Source organism: Bufo gargarizans, chromosome 9 (assembly GCF_014858855.1).
Source record: "Bufo gargarizans isolate SCDJY-AF-19 chromosome 9, ASM1485885v1, whole genome shotgun sequence".
NCBI lineage: Eukaryota > Metazoa > Chordata > Amphibia > Anura > Bufonidae > Bufo > Bufo gargarizans.
In genome coordinates, this window is record NC_058088.1 from 33,353,075 (window position 1) to 33,368,023 (window position 14,949).

At 41.3% G+C, this 14,949-nt stretch overlaps 1 long non-coding RNA gene across 1 annotated transcript in view; it reads left to right on the top strand.

Annotated features, from left to right (window-relative positions):
- Positions 1-14,949, top strand: part of LOC122945994 — a 370,970-nt gene that overhangs the window by 145,815 nt on the left and 210,206 nt on the right. Inside the window, exon 2 of the long non-coding RNA XR_006391195.1 lies at positions 8,063-8,124. This is a non-coding gene — a long non-coding RNA (uncharacterized LOC122945994). The remainder of the gene's footprint in view (positions 1-8,062; positions 8,125-14,949) is intronic.

Below are 14,949 nucleotides of genomic sequence, written 5' to 3' on the forward strand. Positions count from 1 at the left end.
CAAAACGGAAAGCCTCTAAAGGTTTCCGTTTTGAATTCTGTCTTACAAATTCAATTATTTTCCGTTGTAATGGAAAGCAATAACAGAATTCATAACGCTGATGTGAACCTGCCCTTACTTTTGGATATCTGTCTTACAACTGGACCTGCCACCAATTTGAATGTTCCAAACTATCTAGTTGCCAAAGCTAGTTGTACAACGCTGATTACTCTGGTGCTTGCTTGTTTATCTGACCAGGTCCTGTGTTACTGAAATATTGCTACCAGTACTCCTGGCACCCTATATGCAAGTTGTCATTGCTACCATGGATTTTCTCACAAGATGGAGTCATCTTTATTCTTTTGACACTGTCCAATCAGCATGGACAGCATCATAGATGCACCCCAGCAGAATGGTCTCACAATATACTCACATATCTGAACCAACCATATATCCACCATTTCACTGTTCATATGGGGAGTCATTTATTATGACTGCACAAATTTCCACCGATTTCTGACTTTTTGAAAGTTACTGCGTCTAAATTTAGGCGCATGAAGCTTTTGCATGCCGCCCTTGCTACTGAGGAGCCGCAGGGGCAGAGTGGGGGTGTTGTGGGAGCTGAACCATTGGGCCTGGCACATTCACAATCATTTAGGCCATTTCCTGGTGTACTTAAAGGGGTTGTCCGGGATAAATTTATTTTTTTACAAATCAGTTTACTCACTATTAAGCTGTTTTAAGGTCCCCCCAGATGTTTTTATGTATTTTTCGACATCAGCAGTGCTGCGACAGTCCCCCACTGATTGTTGACATCTATGTTTATGAGTGCGATAACTTCCTGCCCCACTGCCTTCTGGGTCCCAGCGCAGAGCAGCATTGCGTGGTTTCTGTTGTCTGTCTGCTCCTCCGTGCATCCGCCCCCCCTGATTCATATGCCGCCTCCTGCCGCTCATATTCCTCCCCTTTAGTTACGCCCCTAAACTCTGCCTCCTTCTCTGATAATAAAGCACCCTGCCCAGTGACGTCACCGGACCAGAGGGGCATGGCTTAGCACGTTTTTTTGCCGCCTAGCTACCGCCCATCCATGCGCTGTGAATAATAACTTTGGCTGATGGTGACGTCACCGGGCTCCTTGCGAAGCGGAAGAAGAGGCTTCGCTCTGCAGAAAGGGACCAGGTATGTCACTGACTCTATCTCACTGAAAAATGGCACTTCCGGCTGAGATTTTGTGAATTGCAAAAGGGGCATCAGAAATGTCTGTTAAAGGTAGGACAGGCATGAATGTAATATTTAGGGGACTGTTGTACACATGCAACAATGTCCCCAATCCCGGACAACCCCTTTAACTATTGAAATCTACTCCAGCCTTTGGCAGCACAGAGGATATCAACTCATGTGAGCCCCCCATTGTGTTTAGTAAAGAGAGCTAATTTGCAAACCCTTTTCCCAGAGGAGCATGACCTGGCCTATAAGACTCCTTACACCTACAAAACACTCTCCATATGGAAAAATAATACCTTTCAAATACAGTTGTCTCAGCACCACTGTGGACATGAGTATAAGCAAAGGCCAACTGTCCTCATAGCAAAACTGTCTTCCTCTGATTGACTACTACTACTGATCTCCACAACCTCTAACCCCCACCCATCCAGGTGCCTGAAACAAGATCATTTACTGGTAGCAAATACATATGCTCCACATACTTCTGCGTTTTCCAAGCGCTTCAGCACTGCTGTAAACAAGGATGTGTCAAGGGGCCCTAAGGAAGCTTTCCAGGCCCAACATCACAACAATGACCTTCACCAATGCTGACAAGTTTAAGAAAGTAGAAGCATGTGAAAGTTTGTGAAAATGGAACAGGTTTGAGATAAAATGCCTATATTTCTTTAATATGACGTAAAGTGAGTCATATTTAGCACACCAGATTCCTATTTCATTTACTCCATGTTATTTATCGAAACCAGACACTTACCAGACCATAAAGAGCTTATGAAATGAGAAGCAAACATGACCTTCTGGAGCATCTGCAGTGTCATTTCCAGAAAGGCATTAACTCCAACTACTGGATCATCTGTCACTGAGCACAAACCTTAAGTCACTAAATGCGATTAGGTTGAGCAATTTATCTTGTTTTCTCATTATACTAAAAAACATATACAGTTTAAAGGACAAAGGGTCTTTTAACTGAACAATGTCGTGTATGATAGATACACTTAGATATGATATGATTTTGAGTTTTAGAGCTCCTTTTGATCACCAGGAAGAAATATAATTTCCTATCAAAGTTACCCAGAATTTCTGTGAATTGAGGATTGATGAAGCATCTCCAAGTTTACATAATTGCCTTTATTTGTGTAGTTGTGCTTTTGGTGGAATTTATACAAGCATTTGGATAAACAGGAAACCACTGTGAGAATTAGATGGGACTAAGTAGTTGGATTGGTGTCTAGTTGGTAGAGAGATATTATGTACATGCAATATAAAATTGAATGAAAAATGTGAATGTTTTGAAATTCAGTTCTACATCCCAGAAATGGTTGGCATCAGTCAGTTGGCTAGCTTGGAGTGTTAATTTTTTTACAGAGAGAAGACTATGACGATGAATCTATGACATTTCTAAATTTAATCCAGGGACACCAACTTTTATGAATTGATTGTGGCTTTTGTGCTCCCAATAAGGTCTGCCCTCCAAACTTTAGATCTGATCCTTGTTTGTGATCCACTGGGGAACTGTTCACGCTACTATAGGTTTCCAGGATTCAGCAGGCAGTTGCTTAGGTTGTAGCCTTAACAAATTCTTTATCTTATTTTTATGTGATGAATGTGTACTACACTGTTTTTAAACAGTGCTTATGGTATTTGTTTGTAATTGATTTAGTTTATTTCTATTTATTTTTATTTATACACTTTTAAATAATTAAACATTTAATCGAGCTTTGTAATATGGATAGGCTATCGATATTAAAGGGGTTGCCTCATCTGAGACAATGGGGGCATATCGCTAGGATATGCCCCCATTGTCTGACAGGTGTGGGTCCCACTGATAGGACCCACACCTATATCGAGAATAGAGTGGCCCAAAGTGGTGGCTGGAGGACTCCAGCCACCACCAAGTGCTCCCCCCATAGAAGTGAATGGGAGTGCATGGCGCATAACCACCCATAGCTCCCATTCACCTCTTTGGGTCTTACGGAAATAGACGCACCATTACTTGACTATTTTCGGTGGCCCCATAGAAATGAATGAAAGGCGGCTGTAAATGCGCAGTGCACCCTCAACCACTTTTGGAGATAGTGCATTTAGGAGATAGGTGCAGGTCCCAGTTGGGACCCGCATCTATTAGACAATGGGGGGCATATCCTAGCGATATGGCCCTATTGTCTCAGATGAGACAGCCCCTTTAAATTAATATGAGTCGGACCCTTAACATCTCCAAAGCTGATCAGTTGGAAGAAGTAGTTGAGGTGCTCGTGCGATTGCTGCAGTTGGTTCAATGTTTATACTGCTCTGCACAATGTTCGTACTCCAAAATGTCATACTTTTCATAGAATCTGTACTAAAAATTCCTTTCAATAGCAGCCTCTAAATACAGAAGTTGACTGTTGGTGGTTCTGAGAGTTGGACACCACCAATCTAATATTGATGGCCTATCCTAACTTTCTAATGTTCTGTCACTTGTTGAAATGTCCATATACAGTGAGGAATAGAAGTATTTGAACACCGTGCGATTTTGCAAGTTCTCCCACTTAGAAATCATTGAGGAGTCTGAAATTCACATTGTAGGTGCATTCCGACTCTGAGAGACAGAATAATAAAAATAAGAAAAAGGAAATCACATTGTATGATTTTTAAAGAATTTATTTGTCTTGCTCTGCTGAACATAAGTATTTGAACACCTGAGAAACAGCAATAATTCTTGCTCTCAAAGAGCTGTAACTGTGCCTTTAAAAAGTCCACCTCTACTCCACTCCACTCATTAATCTAACTTAGTAGCACCTGTCTGAGCTCTTTAAAGGCACCTGTCCAACCCACAGTCAGTCAGACGCCAACAACTACCATGGGCAAGACCAAATATCTGTCAAAAGACACCAGAGACAAAATTGTGGACCTCCACAAGGCTGGAAAGGGCTACAGGGCAATTGCCAAGCAGCTTAGTGAAAATAGATCAACTGTTGGAGCAATTGTTAGAAAATGGAAGAGGCTAAAGATGACTGTCAGTCTCCATGGGACTGGGGCTTCATGAAAGATCTCACCTCGTGGGGTATCACTGATGATAAGAAAGGTGAGGAATCAGCCCAGAACTACAAGGGATAAGCTGGTCAATGACATGAAGAGAGCTGGGACAACAGTTTCAAAGGTCACTGTCGTTAGAATACTATGCCATCATGGTTTCAAATCATGCATTGCACGGAAGGTTCTCCTGCTCAAGTCATCACATGTCCAGGCCCGTCTTAAGTTTGCCAATGACCATATGAATGATCCAGAGGAGGCATGGGAGAAAGTAATGTGGTCAGATGAGACCAAAGTAGAACTTTTTGGTCTAAACTTAACTCGTCGTGTTTGGAGGAAAAAGAAGGATAAGTTGCATCCCAAGAACACCATCCCTACTGTGAAGCATGGGGGTGGTAACATCATGCTTTGGGGGTGATTTTCTGTGAAGGGGACAGGACAACTGCACTGTATTAAGGATGAATAGGGCCATTTATTGTGAGATTTTGAGCAACAACCTCCTTCTCTCAGTCAGAGCATTGAAGATGGGTTGTGGCTGGGTCTTCCAACACGACAATGACCCGAAGCACACAGCCAGGATAACCAAGGAGTGGCTCTGTAAGAAGCATATTAAGGTTCTGGAGTGGCCTAGCCCGTCTCCAGACCTAAATCCAATAGAACATCTTTGGAGGGAGCTGAAACTCTGTGTTGCTCAGCGACAGCCCCAAAACCTGACAGATTTAGAGGAGATCTGTGTGGAGGAGTGGGCCAAAATCCTGTATGCAGTGTGTGCAAACCTGGTCAAGAACTACAGGAAACATTTGACCTCTGTAATTGCAAACAAAGGCTTCTGTACCAAATATAAACACTGATTTTATATTTTATATCATTTTTATTCAAATACTTGTTCAGCAGTGCAAGACAAATACATTCTTTAAAAATCATACAATGTGATTTCCAGATTATTATTTTTTGATTCTGTCTCAGAGTGGGAATGCACCTACAATGCAAATTTCAGACCCCTCCATGATTTTTAAGTATGAGAACTTGCAAAATCGCAGGGTGTTCAAATACTTCTGTACCTCACTATATTATGCAGACAGTGACACAAGTAGATGGTTCAGGCATGCCTCCATATGCTTTACTGGGTATTCCTAAGAGGAATCAAAGGGAGCAGAGATTGCACACAGTACTATGATCTCTGCATTAGAGTGTGGATCTTTGTTACAGTCATGCTCCCAAGTTTTACCACAGAGCCACATTGTATTATAGTCATGACCCAATTTTTTTATGAGAAGTTGGCTACAAAGCACTATAGGGGTGATTTATATTACTGAAATACACCTATATTAGGCATATTTTAGGCGCAACTAACCATTGCACCGCTATCTGCAACTACTCCCTGCTCAAGCCAGGTCTAAAATTGTGGGCGTGGCAGGGAAGGGACCAGGCCGGTAGGCCTGTCTCAGTTACCATTTTCTATGCTTCATTTAGGTGTAGAAAATGGTCTACAAGTAAGACAGCTCAGAAGCTGGCTTACAATTAGAACTGGCGCTGGATGCGCCAAAGTTATAGAGAAGTCTTTGCCTCTTCATAACTTTGGCAGATCCTCCACCAGCTATGGGTCTTTATTAAGAACGGCGTCTAAAACGTCGGTCTTAATAAATGTGCCCCTATAACACTGTTTATGTGAACTCTGGTACTGTTAATGTGGGAACTGTAATACTCTTATTGAAAAGTTTTCCAATGCTCAAGGACTTTAATTTTTGAAGTATGATCAATATTTGATATCAGGATGGTGTAAAATAAAATTTCAATGTTCGTGGCAATTGTGCGGTAATATTAAGGACTATTACACCTTATTATGACCACTTCCTACTTTCAGTGTCAGCAGTTCATAGCTTATAAAATCAGGTGTGGTGAGCTGGCTTGGTGGTATATGTAATGTGTGATAGGCTGCTTGGTGGTATATGTAATGTGTGATAGGCTGTCGATTTATCATAGTTGCAAAAAGGATGATTATTGGATTTTAGGCCAAGGGTGGCAGTATTTCTGACACTGTGCAATTTGTAACCTGTTCATGTGCTGCTGTGATGAAAGTGTTTTGAGACTGGGCAAATGGCGCCACTGTGAACAAGTGATGTAGAAACTGCAGAGTGCCACATGCCAGTGATGTGAGAGGTGAACGTTGGCTATTAAACTGCGCAAGTTCAGACTGGCACACTACAGTGGAGCAGCTCACATCCAGAATGAAAGAGGAGGCTACCAGATTTTTCTAAAACATCAGTTCAGCAAACCATGTTGTGTATGGGGTTCTGAAGCAGATGCATGGTCACTGTTAGTGATGAGCGCAGTATTTAAAAATTAGATTTAGCTGCTTCGCCAAATTTTACAAAAGAAATCCAAATGACTTCATCACGAAGCGCTTTTCTTTGTAAGCATTGGGTGCAACGTCAGGGAGTGGCAATTGTACCCCTCAGATGCCGCTTTCATACATGATCGCAGCATCTGATATAAGTAACAGTGTAAAATAAAAAATATACAAAAAAATAATACTTACCTGATCCATTTTGCTTGCGATAGGCTGGTTTCCGCCATCTTGCTTGAAGGTCTGGCGTGAAATCTCTTCATGGACTTTGATTCGCTCATCACTAGTCACTGCATATCTGCTAACCAAGTTGTATTGTCTGAAAAGGCTTCATGAATCCAACTGACCTTCTGTGAGACCACCTCAATCATCGAATTTGCTCTATGGATCCTCCCCAGCACACCCTCTTGCACCTGTGGGATGAAATGCATTATGGTCAGCATGGCTCCAGAAACCTTTGACAATCTACCAGTAACTTATTGAGTAACTCTCAGCCCATCTAGCTGCTGTCCATGATGCACATGGCGGTAACTCTGGTGGGTCAGCTGATGGTCATAATAATGTGACTTGACTGTGTAAACCATTATGTGAAGGTAGTGCATCTGATTATACAGTGACTATAAGATGCAAACTCACTAAAGTTTAATCTACTTCTCAGGCCTCATGCACACGGCCGTTGTGTGGCCGTTCCGTGCATTGGGGACCGCAAATCAACTTGAATGGGTCCGTGATCCGTCCACACCGCAAAAAAATAGAACATGTTCTATTTTTTGCTGTGTGGAGGCATGGACAGAAACACCACGGAAGCACTCCGTAGTGTTTCCATGGGGTTCCGCGCCTCCGTTCTTCATCACAGCTCCAGATTGCAGACCCATTCAAGTGAATAGGTTTGCATCAGTGATGCGGGGAGCAAACGACGGGTCCGCGCATATTGCGGACCCACTGTTTGCGGGCCAGAATACGGCCACTGCCGGGCTACGGCGGTGTGCATGAGCCCTTATTGTAAAGTTATATTCAGCAACCTCCAACCAGTGGCATGCTACCAGTTGCAAGACTACAACTTTAAACATCTTCACGCAACTGAAGGCTGGAAGTTCTTGTCCTATAACAGATACAGGTTGGAGACCATTGGCTTTATCATTTCCAAAATCAAAGTAGGACATAACTTGTATCACTGCACAACAATATGTCCAGAATTTGAAAAAACATCCTTTCCTACATTTCCTTCGTTTTAACCAGTTATAAATGTGTTAGTGGTGCCCTCTTTCTTTTTTATTATACACTACATGGCATCGTATATTTTAGATTTAGCACTTTATTAACTTTTCATATGAGTTCAGCCCAAGGTCTCATTCATTCAGTTGGTCATGGTTTTTACCTCTGCCGGCCTCATAATTTATAAATGATTGCAATCTTCAACATACCCTTGAAAAATGGAATTTACTATACACCATTATTATCTGAGCTTTATCACTTTAATCTTTTTTTTTTTTTCCTTTCTAGCAATCAGGTTGAGTCTCCCCTAATCTCTTTGGCCATAAAACAATGAAAGAAGATTAACCAAGGTAATTTCCAAGTTTTTTTATTTGTTAACCTGTACGACAGTCATCGCTTTGGTGTTAAATGCATTAGAGATCTCATGATGTACAGAGAAGCACTTCCCAAAATAACTTAAAGACAGATGTGTTAAAGTGTTTCCTAAGAAAAACGAAGAAATATTATAACTAAATGCTTCCCGTAAGTTATTTTTCAACTATTAGCCATGGCAGCCTTCAGACCATGCTGCCATTCTCAAAGATGATAATCTTAACTTAATGGGGTTTCCAGCCTTTTACACTTTTTTACAATTTCAAGCCCAGCTGGCTCTCAAATTCATAGTCACAAGCTCCCCAGGACTCCATTTTACTTATCTTTTGTGTCATTCCCGTTCCTATCCTGTAAATTTTTGAATGGATCACTTGCACCGCAGCAGCCAATGACTGGCCTCAGGGGTGACATGTACGAAAGTGGCATGTAACCAATACTGATGTGCTGCTTGGGGACATATCAATGCTGAGGCTGCATCATTGGCTGCAGTGACACACATGTCCTGTCTGTCCAGAAGTTTACATGACAGAAACCAGAAGACCGCTGAATGGAGCCAGGGAGCTACAACTGGCTGGGCTTCAAATGCAAAAAAAAAAGGGTAAAAAGCTGGAAAATCCCTTTAAACTAGTTGTCCAACCTCTAATGGCTGCCCAGGTCAAGTTTGCCAGTGTGAGAGCTTCTCTCTGTTTTATGGTTATAAGAGGGGGTGCTGAGAATGGGACCCTCCTCTTTTACATGTCCTAATAAAACTTATGGAAAGAGTCTCTCTTATTAAGAAAACCCTTTTGGCATTTGGTCCATACCACTTTACTATCCATCAAAAGCTTCTGACACTTGGACAGTTTCTTAAAGTCCCATGAGCAGAAGGGTGCAGAGGTAGTAGTCGCTACCAGGACCAGGAGCCTGAGGGGCCCCAAAGACCCTTGTTCCACATAAGACACTGGTATTATAGAAAGCGCACGCAGGTCAAGTTATACCTCTGGCTGGATGGAAAGGGTAAGGTCAAGAATTTGGCATGGTGTGGTGCAGTTTAAATTTTTGCTTCAGGCAGCATGATGGCTATGTGTTTCCCTGTCCCTGACCACAAAGCACTGAGGGAAGGGGGGCCGCAGCTGAACTCTTGCACCCGGGCCCATGAGTCCTAAACTACACCCCTGCCCATGAGATATTATACAGTGATACCATTACTCCGTTTCAGCGAGCCAGTAGACTCATGAGTCAACCTCTGGTCCAAAAATGTTACCAAAACAAAGAGCGCTCACACTTGCTCCACCTTAGTAATCCGTTGCCTTCTGAAGCCTCCACAAATCGAAACAAAAGAGCACCATAGCTTCTTAAAATTCCATAACATTTTATTAATACTTCATATTAAAATGGTACAGCAGTAGCACACCTACGCGTTTCGAGCTACATGTGAGCTCTTGTTCTAAAATGCTCTGGTTATCTTTGACTGAGAAATGTTGGTTGTTGCTTAACTGAACCTCACATCTACACATATATAGGAGGCCTATGATACTGCAATAAAGTACATGTCAGGCCATACTATTTGCCAGTTTTTGCATTTGAACCAAATAAATATTGTAATTAAGCCCTATTTTGCTAGTTACTTGACTTATATAGAAGGCAAGCTGTGTTGCCTACGATTTACTTCTCTGATTGTCTGCAGTGGTTAAGCGGTGGCAGGTTAACCCCTTCCCAACCAGCTCCGTAATAGTACAGCTCTGGCTGGGTCTTTAAAGATGGCGCCCGCTCCTGATCGCTGCAGGCGCCATAGCCATGGGTGGCTGCTTGTTTATTATAGCAAACACCTCAGATGCCTTGGTCAATTCTGACCACGGCATCTGAGCTCGCTGAAAACTGGAAGTGCGTGCTTCCGGTGGTGCTCCGGCTCCCCCGTGCTACTCCCCCGAGGAGTCGGAGCTTGTGTGCAGCAGTCCCTGTCTTTGTGAATGACAGGAAGCTGATGCATAGTATTTCCTATGGACCCCTTGCCTGTAATAGGGCTTCATAGGAAACAAGCAATTTTCTCATAGACTCCAATGCTAGCGCATTGGAGTCTATGAGAATAGCAATCTAGTGATTGCATGTTACAGTTCCCTATGGGAACTATAAAAAAGTGTAAAAATAATTTAAAAAAAACATAAAAATTCAAATCCCTTTTTCCAAAATAAAAATTAAATAACTAAACAAAATTAAAAAATACACTTCATGGGTGTCGCGATGTGCAAAAACGCCTATAGTACAAAAATATAAAAATATATTTCCCATACGACAGACAGCATACGGGAAAAGGGGTCCAAATGGCAGATTCACAGTTTTTGGTCGCTTTGTTTTGTACAAAAAATTTAATAAAAAGTGATCACAAAGTCATACACACCCCAGAATGGTATCAATGAAAAGTTCAGGTCGCCCCGCAAATAATGAGCCCCGATAAAACGACATACTCATAATTACAAAAAAAGTTATAGGGGTCAAATTATATTGATAAAAAAATAAAACAGATTTTTTTCGACTTTTTAATTTTTTTATCACTATCAAAACGCAAGAACAACTATACATATAAGGTATCGCCGGATTTGTACTGACCTGTAGAATAAAAGTACTGTAACCAGTCAGTTTTATTGTACATCGAACGTCGTAAATAAAAAATAGGGCTTCATAGGAAACAAGCAATTTTCTCATAGACTCCAATGCTAGCGCATTGGAGTCTATGAGAATAGCAATCTAGTGATTGCATGTTATAGTTCCCTATGGGAACTATAAAAAAGTGTAAAAATAATTAAAAAAAAACATAAAAATTCAAATCCCTTTTTCCAAAATAAAAATTAAATAACTAAACAAAATTAAAAAATACACTTCATGGGTGTCGCGATGTGCAAAAACGCCTACAGTACAAAAATATAAAAATATATTTCCCATACGACAGACAGCATACGGGAAAAGGGGTCCAAATGGCAGATTCACAGTTTTTGGTCGCTTTGTTTTGTACAAAAAATGTAATAAAAAGTGATCACAAAGTCATACACACCCCAGAATGGTATCAATGAAAAGTTCAGGTCGCCCCGCAAATAATGAGCCCCGATAAAACTACATACTCATAATTACAAAAAAAGTTATAGGGGTCAAATTATATTGATAAAAAAATAAAACAGATTTTTTTCGACTTTTTAATTTTTTTATCACTATCAAAACGCAAGAACAACTATACATATAAGGTATCGCCGGATTTGTACTGACCTGTAGAATAAAAGTACTGTAACCAGTCAGTTTTATTGTACATCGAACGTCGTAAATAAAAAACCTGTAAAACTGGTGGAATTTTTTTTTTTGTGCAATTTCACCCCATTTGGATTTTTTTTTCCCGTTTCCCACTATATCATATGCAATATTAAATGGTTGGAAATTACAACTTGTCCCGTAGAAATCAAGCCCTCATATGGCTATGTGGACAGACAAATAAAAAAGTTATGGCTCTGGGAAGGCAGGGAGCGCAAAACGAAAACGCAAAAAATAAAAAATAGAAACCTCTGGGGGTTAAAAGGGTTAAAGCAGATGCACATTGAGTATAATAATATTACAGGTTGTAGCTACTACAATTCTGGAGAAGGGATATTGATCCAGGGAGTTATTCTGATTGCCTCTGGAAACAGAATGTTTTCCCCTAAATAAAGAAACATTGTCATCTACCGCATGTTTTTTTTTTTTTTTTTGCCTTCTTCTGGATCAACCTTGCAGAAAAATAGGCAGAACTGAATGGACATATGTCTTTTTTCAGCTTTACAAACTATGTTACTATAGATAGTCCAAACTGTAAATGTTGAGGTACAGCTCTCAGCCGGCCTCTCATCTCCCTGCATGGACTATTCTAATAAATGTACTATTTTACGTGTAGACTGTAATTAGTGAAGATGTGCCCATAGTAACAGCACAGCTTTTATTTTACCAGAGAAGTTTGAGAAATAAAAGCCAAGGTCTGATTAGTTGCTATACTATTAGTTGATACTCAATACTCCTCTTCCCACCCTACACTTTTACTATGGGAAGCGGCGTATTGAGTAGTGGACTTTGGCAGAATATGTGTAAAAGTGGGTTATGTTATACCAGCAAAAGGGTACTGAGAAGTGGACACTCCTAGCATGGGTGGAGTGGGTTGCTTTTCTGAAGTGAGTGACGAGTGGGTGTGGGGGGAGGGGTCTGTCACTATATGGAGGTCACTGTGTGGATACAGCCAGTATAATAGAAATAGGGGGAGCAAAAAAAAATTGTAGTGCTTGCGTAGGGTTCCTTTTCCGTGGTTCCGTTCCGCACCATTCCGCATCTCCAGATTTGCGGACCCATTGAAGTGAATGGGTCCGGATCCGTGACGCGGAATGCCCACGAAACGGCACCCGTGTATTGTGGATCCGCAAATGCGATCCGCAATACGGCAACGGGGCGCACATGCCCGCGGGAAAGAGGCCAAAAGGCTTCATTCATTGCTAGTTTAGTATAAGCTACCTGTTGAAATGCATGTTTTCTCGTTTCAAATTTGTTTTTTTTCACTTTAATGTTAAATACAAAGCCCGCCGTTTAGTGTAGGCTATAACTGCGTTCATTTGATTGTACTATGCTGTACTATGCTATATTTTGCTATGTCATACGATACTGTACCTCTGTCTGCATGTTATGCCAAACTATATTTTGTCACACCAGGACTGAACAGTAAATTTTAGCTAAAATGCAGCTAAACTCCTGATTCACAAATCTAAGTGTCTACTATTTGCCAAGGTGCATACCTTCTCCTATGAATAACTGTTATTAGACAGAGATTTATACAGATCTGGTATTCTGCTACTTTATCCCTGACCATTCATCATCACACACTCATTGCTTTTATCCAACTTAATATTTTGTATTTCACATGAAGAACCATTCTGTGAATCCTTAAAAAAGAAAATAAAAAAAAATCACTAAAACTCTGCTGCAGGGAAGAATTTAGAATAGGACTTTTCACTTTTTTGTTAATTTTATATGAAGTTATCCATTCATGCACTATAGTGAGTAATGTCTTGATATTAGTATTTATAGAGTGGTGCTCCATTCATTAAAGGGCTGGGCCCATGCCAAACCGGCTGCGCTGTTCATTTTTATTGTATTTCAATGGCTAAGGGACCCCTATTCTCAAAATTGGTGGGGATTTCAGCAGTTGGACCCCCACCTATCTAATAGTTATCCCCTATCTTGTGAATAGGGAATACGTTTATAAAAGTCAAATACCACTTTAATACTATTAGAGGGGGCCTCCAAAGTGTATGTCCCACTAGAATGACTCCTGTGCATGAGCTCATGAGGTCTGTAAGGCCCCTTGCAGACGAGCGTGTACAGATTAAGTCCGGATGCGTTGCGTCTGCTATCAGGGAAAATCGTGCAAGTAGGTACGCAATTGCAGTCAGTTTTGACTGTGATTGCTTTCCGATGATTAGTTTTTATCGCTTGGGTGCAATGCGTTTTGCACACGCGTGATAAAAAACTGACTGTGGTACCCAGACCCGAACCCGGACTTCTTCACTAAAGTTCGGGTTTGGGTTAGGTGTTATGTACAGGGTGGGCCATTTATATGGATAAACCTTAATAAAATGGGAATGGTTGGTGATATTAACTTCCTGTTTGTGGCACATTAGTATATGTGAGGGGGTAAACTTTTCAAGATGGGTGGTGACCATGGCGGCCATTTTAAAGTCGACCATTTTGAATCCAACTTTTGTTTTTTCAATAGGAAGAGGGTCATGTGACACATCAAACTTATTGGGAAAATAATGGTGTGCTTGGTTTTAACGTAACTTTATTCTTTCATGAGTTATTTACAAGTTTCTGACCACTTATACAGGGAGTGCAGAATTATTAGGCAAATGAGTATTTTGACCACATCATCCTCTTTATGCATGTTGTTTTACTCCAAGCTGTATAGGCTCGAAAGCCTACTACCAATTAAGCATATTAGGTGATGTGCATCTCTGTAATGAGAAGGGGTGTGGTCTAATGACATCAACACCCTATATCAGGTGTGCATAATTATTAGGCAACTTCCTTTCCTTTGGCAAAATGGGTCAAAAGAAGGACTTGACAGGCTCAGAAAAGTCAAAAATAGTGAGATACCTTGCAGAGGGATGCAGCACTCTTAAAATTGCAAAGCTTCTGAAGCGTGATCATCGAACAATCAAGCGTTTCATTCAAAATAGTCAACAGGGTCGCAAGAAGCGTGTGGAAAAACCAAGGCGCAAAATAACTGCCCATGAACTGAGAAAAGTCAAGCGTGCAGCTGCCAAGATGCCACTTGCCACCAGTTTGGCCATATTTCAGAGCTGCAACATCACTGGAGTGCCCAAAAGCACAAGGTGTGCAATACTCAGAGACATGGCCAAGGTAAGAAAAGTTAAAAGACGACCACCACTGAACAAGACACACAAGCTGAAACGTCAAGACTGGGCCAAGAACTATCTCAAGACTGATTTTTCTAAGGTTTTATGAACTGATGAAATGAGAGTGAGTCTTGATGGGCCAGATGGATGGGCCCGTGGCTGGATTGGTAAAAGGGCAGAGAGCTCCAGTCCGACTCAGACGCCAGCAAGGTGGAGGTGGAGTACTGGTTTGGGCTGGTATCATCAAAGATGAGCTTGTGGGGCCTTTTCGGGTTGAGGATGGAGTCAAGCTCAACTCCCAGTCCTACTGCCAGTTTCTGGAAGACACCTTCTTCAAGCAGTGGTACAGGAAGAAGTCTGCATCCTTCAAGAAAAACATGATTTTCATGCAGGACAATGCTCCAT